Here is an 8,835-nt window from a genome sequence, read left to right as displayed (position 1 = left end):
ATATATATATATATATATATATATGAGAGCTGGTACATTTGTGGTTATTTGTATGGCAGCAATAGGAAGCTAATATAGAAATCACATTGATCAGTTTTTTTTTTGAATTGGAGTCACTCTGTTGCCTAGGCTAGAGTGCAGTGGCATGTTTATGGCCACTGCAGCCTTGACTCGCTGGGCTCAGGCGATCCTTCTGCCTCAGCCTTCCAGGTAGCTGGAACCACAGGTGTGTGCCACCATGCCCAGCTAATTTTTAAAATTTACTGTAGAGATGAGGTCTCACCAAGTTGCCCAGGCTGATCTTGAACCCCTGGGATCAGGCAGTCCCCTAGTGTTGACCTCCCAAAGTGCTGGGATTGCAAGCGTGAGCCGCCGTGCCTGGCCAATCAGTCTTTTGCCTTATGATTTGTGCTTCTGGATTTTGTTTTCTTCTGAAGTTTGTCCTCATCATGTATGCATTCTCAGCCGGGGGAGATGATTTCGCCCTCAAGATGGTAAAAACTGGTTCAAGAAGGTGAAAAAAGAAATCGAAAGTCTTTTTGTGTATAAAGCACAGATAATGCATACAATACATAAATGGAAAATCAGTGTAACTGTCATATTAAAGTCCTCCCCCCACCATAAGGGGTTATATTGAATTAAAAAATGTCTTTAAAAAACTCCTAGCCAGGCTCGGTGGCTCAGCCTGTAATCCCGCGCCTTTGGGAGGCTGAGGTGAGTGGATTGCCTGAGCCTGTGGGTTCGAGACCCGCCTGGGCAATTTGGCGAGACCTCATCTCTACAATAAGTCAAAAATTAGCTGGGCGTGGTAGCGCACGCCTGTAGTTCCAGCTACTTGGAAGGCTGAGGCGGAAGGATCGCCGGAGCCCAGCAGGTCAAGGCTGCAGTGGCCGGGAGCGGCCATTGCACTCCAGTCTGGGCGACTGAGTGAGACTCCAACTCAAAAAAAAAAAACCAAAAACTCCTTAGGTGATTTTAGGAATTTTAAATGATGATTAAAATAAAGGGGTTACAAGATACTGGCCCATGTCACAATGATTTTCTCCAACCTTGTCTTTATAGTTTTATCTTTCACATTGAGTTTTTTTTGTCTTTTAAAATTTTTTTTTCATTTTAGAATTGTGGGGTGAAGTAGGGATTTACTACATAAGTAGGTTGCATGCAGGTCATATTGAGGTAGTTACGTAGAACTGTAGTTATCTGAGCGCCTCTAAAAATTTATATGGAACTTTTATTGGGATTGTACTGAATTTGTTGGTTAATCTGAGGAGAATGGACAACTTTTTCATAGTGAATAATTCCATCAAGAATATAGGAAGTTCACTCATTGGGACCATCTGTTTCCTTTATTAGAATGTTAGTCTTCTCCACAGAGGGCCTATATATTCTTTGTTATTTTCAAGGTAGTAAAAAAATCTATGGCTATTACGAATGGTGTTTTATTTTCTATTCTGTATTTATTCAAATCTAAGATGGCATCAGTGTAAGATACATCCCAATTTTAGAGACATTAAAATGTGAAAAATATGTATTTGCAGTTATTTATTTCTATTGATTTATTGCTGGTGTAGAGCAATGCTATTAAATTTTCTGTGCTGATCTTGGGTCTGGCAACGCAGATTGCAAGTTCTAATAACTTGTCTGTTGATCTTGTTGGTTTTTTAGGTAAATGATAATAGTTTTATCTTTCTTTTTTTTTTTGAGTCTCACTCTGTTGTCGACTGGAGTACAGTGGCTTCTCCTGGCCACTGCAGCCTCGACCTGCTGGGATCTGGCAATCCTTCCACCTCAGCTTTCAAGTAGCCAGAACTACAGGTGCGTGCTACCACATCTGGCTAATTTTTTGATTTATTGTAGAGATGAGGTCTCGCCAAGTTGCCCAGGCGGGTCTCGAACCCGCGGACTCAGGCAATCCGCTGACTCCCAAAGCGCGGGATTACAGGCTGAGCCACCAAGCCCAACTAGTTTTATCTCTTCCTTTCCAATTTCCACATCTTTTCTCTCTCTCCTTTCCCCATTTGCTATGACCTCGAGTACATAATCATTAGAGGCGAGAGTCAACCATAAATTTGCAGTTTATGGGATCGATAAGTTATTTTTCTTAAGTCAATGTGATTGAGTTTTCTGAAATGTACAGCCCAAGAGCCCTGACTGATGTTGCTTCCTCAAGGGTCCTGAGTTCAGAACTACAGGCAGTTCTTTGAAGAAATCCCATTCTCAGTCCTCTGTCTTCTCAGTGGCTTAACATCACCTTGGTTTGTGGAGGAAGCCAAATTCTCTTAGAGAGGGGGCCTGGGCAGGAAGAGGATAATTGGCGGGTTTAGTACGGTAATGATAATAATAATTAAGACAATTACAAAGATAATGATGATCCATCCATCTTTATGACTTTACATTTTCAAAGCAATTCTTTATCACATTTGATTCATGACAGTCCCACGAAGCTGGACCGGAAAAGAATCATTATCTTCACTTTCCGCTTGAAGAAAGGAGAGCTTGATTTTCTACTTGGGTCCACGGATGGCTTCCTGGGGATGGGTTTTCAGGGGTGGAGGGAGCAGACCAACAGGGTAGGAGGTCCCTGAACCAGCAGAACAGAGAAGGTTGCTTACCTAAGACAGCCTGCAAAGCAGGGCTCAGTGGGTCAACCGTGTCAGAAAGAATCCCAGATCTAAATGGAGAAGGGGGTCCAGTGAGCGTTTCAGGACTAGGACTCTGAACCAGAGTTTCTAAACTCGGGGTCTACAGACCCCACTTCTCTGAGCGATGGCGATGGCAAGAAAGGCTACGTCATGGTGTAAATGCTGTGTGCTGTGCTGTTGTTTGCTTTGAAGAGCTGTAACAGAGCAGCCCTGCTTGCGATTTTGGTAAAGGTCCTTCCGCCCCTAAGTCAGGGACTCACTGGAGAAACAGAATCAGTAGGTTACGTGTATTGAGTGATTGATTACAAGGGATTGGCTTAAGCAACTGTGGCTCAAGCAACTGCCAAGGGGAGTCCAAAATCAGGGCAAGCCACAAGGAAGGATTGATTGGCTGGGACTCTGTGGCCAGGAACTGAAGCAGCAGTTTCCTGGCAGGCTGTCTTCTCTCTTGGGGAAGCCTCACTTCTGCTCTTAAAGCCTTGCAACGGATTGAATCAGGCCCATCCAGATTATACAGCATAAACTTCCTTTGTAAAGTGAACTGATAATAGGCTTTCATCACGTCTGTAAGATACCTTTACAGAGACAACGAGACTCGTGTATGATTAACTGGGGCCTGTAGCCTACCAAGCGGTGCAAGCTCCTGGTCACAGGCCTGTGCCATTGTGCAGTAGAGCTGTCTTCTCCATTCACTGGGTCCATTCTTGGTGGAGCCCATCGAGCCAAGGACTGGGGAGAGTGTTGATAACTAGCCCATTCTTAATTGCCTGGAGAGGAGGACAGTGGGTTGATGAAATCCGCCTCCCCTCCATACCCCCACAACCTTCCTCCACCTCCCTTTCCCCTCTAGGACCGGCTGACAGGAGCAAACGAGTTCTACTCCCGTGACATAAAATCCGAGAAATTTTCCGACCGAAAGAGGAATTTCCACCCATTGTGAAGATGTGACTTGGCTGCCCCCACCCTGCCCCTTTGCTGGCGTTGAAAACGTGGTAGAACGCAAAACATGTAGGTAAGAATTGTATGGTGAAGTTTTGCGTTTGTTCAGTTTTCTTGTTTAGTTATGCCGTATGGCCAGCTATTTTGTATTTTATTGATTTATTTTTTGAGTTGGAGCCTCACTCCGTCACCCACGCTGGAGTACAGTGGCACACTCACAGCCACTCCAGCGTCAACCTGCTGGGCTCCGGCAATCCTTCTGCCTCAGCCTTCCAAGTGGCCAGAACTATGGGCGCACGCTGATTTTTATTTTTTTTATTTTTTATTGTAGAGATGAGGTCTCACCGTGTCGCCCAGGCTGGTCTCGAACCCGTGGGCTCAGGCAAATCCTCTAGCCTCAGCCGCCCGAAGTGCTGGCTTGTATTTTATTAATGCTTGTGTTTGACAACCTCTTTTAAGGATCGTGTGATGAGTTTTGATGGCGACTGTGATGTGAAAGAGGAGGGTTTTAGGGTTAGACCTGGACGGTCCTGATAAGGTAAGTGACGGAGACTCACAGGTAGGACCTGAAACTGAAGTCAGTGATGACGGATGACAATGGCTGTGGATGGAATGCCATGTCGCCCCCCCCCCCAATTCACATACTGAAGCCCTAACCCCGGCGTGATGGTAGCTGGAGGTGGGCATGTGGGGAGGTGATTAGGTCACGAGGGCGAAGCCCTCATAAATGGGACCAGTCCTTTGTGAGAGACAGTAAGAGAGGGATGATCTGCCTCTGTTAGGTGAGGTTACAGTAAGAAGGTGGCCATCTGAAAGCCAGGAAGGGAGTCCTTACCAAGAACCCATCCATGCTGGCAGCCTCAGACTTCCAGCCTCCAGAACGCTGAGAAATAAATAACAGTTGAAGCCACTGAGTCTGAGGCATTTTTGTTACAGCAGCCCAAACGGTCTAAGAGAACAGTCTTCAGGACACGGGGAAGTTGTGCCTTGTGATGACAGCCACTCTTCAGTGAGGTCTGTGCTCACGTCAGCCACACGGCCCTGTCCCACTGTGCACCTCTGTGGGAAACAGCTCTCAAGGCCAACAGTGGCCCCGCCCACCGAAAGGACCACGGCCTACAGGCCATGGCCACTTGCTAAGGCAAGAGGCTGTTATAAATGGCTATTGGAGTCTCAAAGAAAGGGGTAAATCTTTCGTTAACAAGTGAGACTCAGGCATAGGAAGCAAGCGATCTGATAGCAGAATTTATTGCCAGAAAAGCAAAGGCCCCACAGTTGATGAGAATCTGATAATGGCAGTGAAATTTCAGTGACAGGCTGCAGCGGGAGGAAGTGAGAAGGTTCCACTCACAGAGAATGCAGCATATGTCAATGTATTGATAACATATCAAATGATGCTGACGAGGTTTGTACAGTAAGCTTGGAAACAATATCTTCTCCCTCCAGGTTGATATGTCAACAGATTTTGCCAATACATGTCTTGGTGTAGGATTTGTAATATTTGTAAATGATGAAATTCAAAGCCAGGCTCGGTGGCTCAGTCTGTAATCCCGCGCCTTGGGAGGCTGAGGTGAGTGGATTGCCTGAGCCCGCAGCTTCGAGACCCGCCTGGGCAATTTGGCGAGACCTCATCGCCACAATAAACCAAAAATTAGCCTGGTGTGGTAGCACGCACCTGTAGTTCCAGCTACTTGGAAGGCTGAGGTGGAAGGATTGCTGGAACCCAGCAGGTCGAGGCTGCGGTAGCCGGGAGCAGCCACTGCACTCCAGTCTGGACAACGGAGTGAGACTCCAACTCAAAAAAAAAAAAAATGATGAAATTCAAGAATACTTTTTCTGCCAGGTGCGGTGGCTCATGCCTGTAATCCCAGCACTTTGGGGGCCAAAATGAGAGGACTGCCTGAACTGAGGGGTTCGAGACCAGCCTGAGCAACTTGGTGAGACCTCATCTTTACAATAAATACAAAAATTAGCTGGATGTGGTGGTGTGCACCTATAGTTCCAGCTACTTGGAAGGCTGAGTTGGAAGGATCACCTGAACCCAGGAAGTCAAGGCTGTGGTAGCCATGATTGTGCCACCGCACTCCAGCCTGTGTGACAGAGTGAGACTCTGACTCAAAAAACAAAACAAGCAAACAAAAAAACCTTTTCCTGCTGCAAAGAGCTGCCAAACAAAGACCAATATTGATTTTTCTTTTTGTATAGTATTATATGATTTTCAGTATAGCTTTATTGAAGTATAATTGATATGCAATAAACCGCACAATTTGATGAGTTTTGCTATATTTGTACATCTGTGAAACCATCGCCACAATCAAGATAATGAATAGGCCAAGCACAGTGGCTCACATCTGTAATCCCAGCACTTTGGGAGGCCAAAATGAGAGGATTGCCTGAGTCCAGGGGTCTGAGACCAGCCTGAATAACTTCGCGAGACCTCATCTCTATAATAAATCAAAAAATTAACCAGGTGTAGTGGCACACACTGTGTAGTTCTGGCTACTTGGAAGGCTGAGGCCGAAGGATTGCCTGAGTCCAGCAGGTCAAGATTGCAATGGCCACCGTCATGCCACTGTACTCCAGCTTGGGCAACAGAGTGAGACCCTGACTCAAAAAAAAAAAAAGATAAAGAATATACCCATCACCTCCAGAAGCCTTCTTACGTCCTTATAGAATCCATTTCTCTCTGCTCTCTACCCCAGTGCCCGGGCAGTCCCTGATCTGCTTGCTGCTGCTATTATTGTTAGTTTGCATTTTTTAGAATGTGATATAATGCAATCCTGTAGTATGTACAATCATGTGTCATCACTTGATGATGTTTCGGTCGATGATGTCTGCATATACAACAGCGGTCCCATAAGGTTATACCACTGTGTTTTTACTGAACCTTTTCTATGTTTAACTATGTTTAGCTACACAAATGCTTACCATTAAGTTCCCATTGCCTACAGCAGTCACAAGCTGTCAGCTGTGTAGCAGCCCGAACGACAGGCTGAAGGCCACATAGCCTAGGTGTGTAGCAGGCTGGATCGTCTAGGTATGTGTCAGTACGGTACACTCTGAGATGTTCATTCGGTGAAGTGACCCAATTGCGCCTTTCTTGGAATGTGTCCCCCTTAAACGACTGTGTTCTCTTGTGTCTGAGGGAAAGGAAGGACTTCTGTTCTCTTGGAACACTCCTTTCTATGACCCAGCAGCCAAGCGAAGAGACTTCAGCTAGCTGGGTGGAGAGACCACGGGGAGAGAGAGGCCCAGTCCTCTAGCCGTCCCCACTGTGGCGTCAGACACGCAAGGGGCACCGCTTGAATGCGCCAGCCCCAGCTGCCATCCTGAGACTGAAGCCCCATGAGAGACATCAAGACCAGCAAAAATGGGCCAACTGGTCAACCCACAGAGTCATGAGCTATAATAAAATGGTTGTCATTTTAGTCATTCAGTTGTGGGACAGTTTATTATCCGGCAAAAGATAATTGAGCAATTCAGTATTAAAACCCCTCAAGAAGCTCCTAGAATAATAAAAATAACCTTTTTTTAAAAAAATATAGTCAGCTTGGTGAGATCTCGTCTCTACAATACATTTTTAAAAAAACTAGCCGGGTGTGGTAGCATGCGTCTGTAGTTCTGGCTACTTGGAAGGCTGAGGCGGAAAGATTGCAGGAGCCCAACAGGTCGAGGCTGCGGTGGCCATGAGCGTGCCACTGCCCTCCAGCCTGGGTGACAGAGTGAGACTTCAACTCAAAAAATAAGTAAATAAAATAAATTTAAAAATAGTGATGGGGTCTCAGTATGTTGCTCAGGTACTCAGACTGGTCTTGAACTCCTGGGGTCAGGAGATCCTCCCGCCTTGGCCTCCCAAAGTGCTGGAATTTCAGAGGCGAACCACTGTGCCCAGCTGGAAAAACCTTATTGTAGAGTGTGGTATCTTCTCTTTTCTAGTTTTTGGTATCTTTGTTGCCACTCCCGAGGAAGAAGAGGAAAAACTCAACCCCACCTTCCTCTCTAGTCCTGCTGCCTGTCACAACTTCCTCTGAGTTCAGCTAGACCCACCTTCGTTGAGCCCAGAGCAAAGTGGGAGTTTTTGTGGGCTGGGGTGTGGACACACATTCATCTCTGCACCCGAAACTCAGAAGCATTTTTTGCTTGCATCCTATCACCTCTTCCTGCCTTTTTTTTTCCCTAGAAAGACCCCTGACTCTCAGGTTTGTTGCGAGTAAAAACAACCTGTGCCTTGTTACAATGCAGATGTCCGGGCCACACTGCCACAGATTCTGTTTTGGTCAGTGTAGGGTTTGGCCGAGGAGGGTGTAGACTCTTACACCGCAGATGACTGTGACCTAGGACGAAGGTGAGACCATGTTGGGACCGTGTGTTGAGAGACGCTGCCCTGGTTCTCAAGGCTCTCCAGGTGTGCAAGGGGCGTGTCTTTATCGTGAGTTGTTCTTGATGAGTGAGGTGTGAGTGTGCAGGGAAGGCATGTGACTGTGTGCATGTGTGAGCACATGGTGTGCATGTGAAGATGCGTGTGACTGAGCCCGTGTGTGAATTTATGACTGCCATGTGTGGGGCATGGGGTACTGGGCCCTGGCAGGATCCAGGAAGATACAGCCCAGGTAGGGATGCTGCTGCCCAGATAGTAAAAGGAGGCTGGAAACTCACATCAAATGCAAGGGCTCTGGGGTGGGATGCTTTGGGACGCTGTGTCCCTGGCAATTGTGGCTGCAGCTCCAAGCTGCTCTGCCTTCCCTAGAAGCCCACGAGCCTGTGCTCCAGCTCCAGCTACGTTCAGGAACCTTATGCTGTAAAAAGGTCTTCTGTGCTGGTAATGGGGAAAATGGCAAAGGAAAGCCATGTGGACGCTGGATGGATCTGGGCCGCTCGGGGGCTTGGCTGGAGGCCGGGCCCTACCGGGCATACAGCCACGCAGGAAAACAGCTTTGGCCTTGGTGCTGGATGGGCCTGGTGTGGAAGCGGGAGCAGAGCTCGCCTTATTTTTCTAATGCCCTTTTTAAGGTGGGCTTTTGCCACTTGAGCTGGGGTTTCATCGTGGTGTGCTTTAAAAAAAACTCCCCAGCCGGGCTCGGTGGCTCAGCCTGTAATCCCACGCCTTGGGAGGCTGAGGTGAGTGGATTGCCTGAGCCCGCGGGTTCGAGACCCGCCTGGCCAACTTGGCGAGACCTCATCTCTACAATAAATCAAAAAATTAGCCAGGCGTGGTAGCATGTGCCTGTAGTTCCAGCTACTCGGAAGGCTGAGG

Source organism: Carlito syrichta, unplaced genomic scaffold (genome assembly GCF_000164805.1).
Source record: "Carlito syrichta isolate Samal-C Ts95f unplaced genomic scaffold, Tarsius_syrichta-2.0.1 Scaffold179666, whole genome shotgun sequence".
In the NCBI taxonomy this organism is placed as follows: Eukaryota; Metazoa; Chordata; class Mammalia; order Primates; family Tarsiidae; genus Carlito; species Carlito syrichta.
This window is presented reverse-complemented; position numbering follows the sequence as displayed.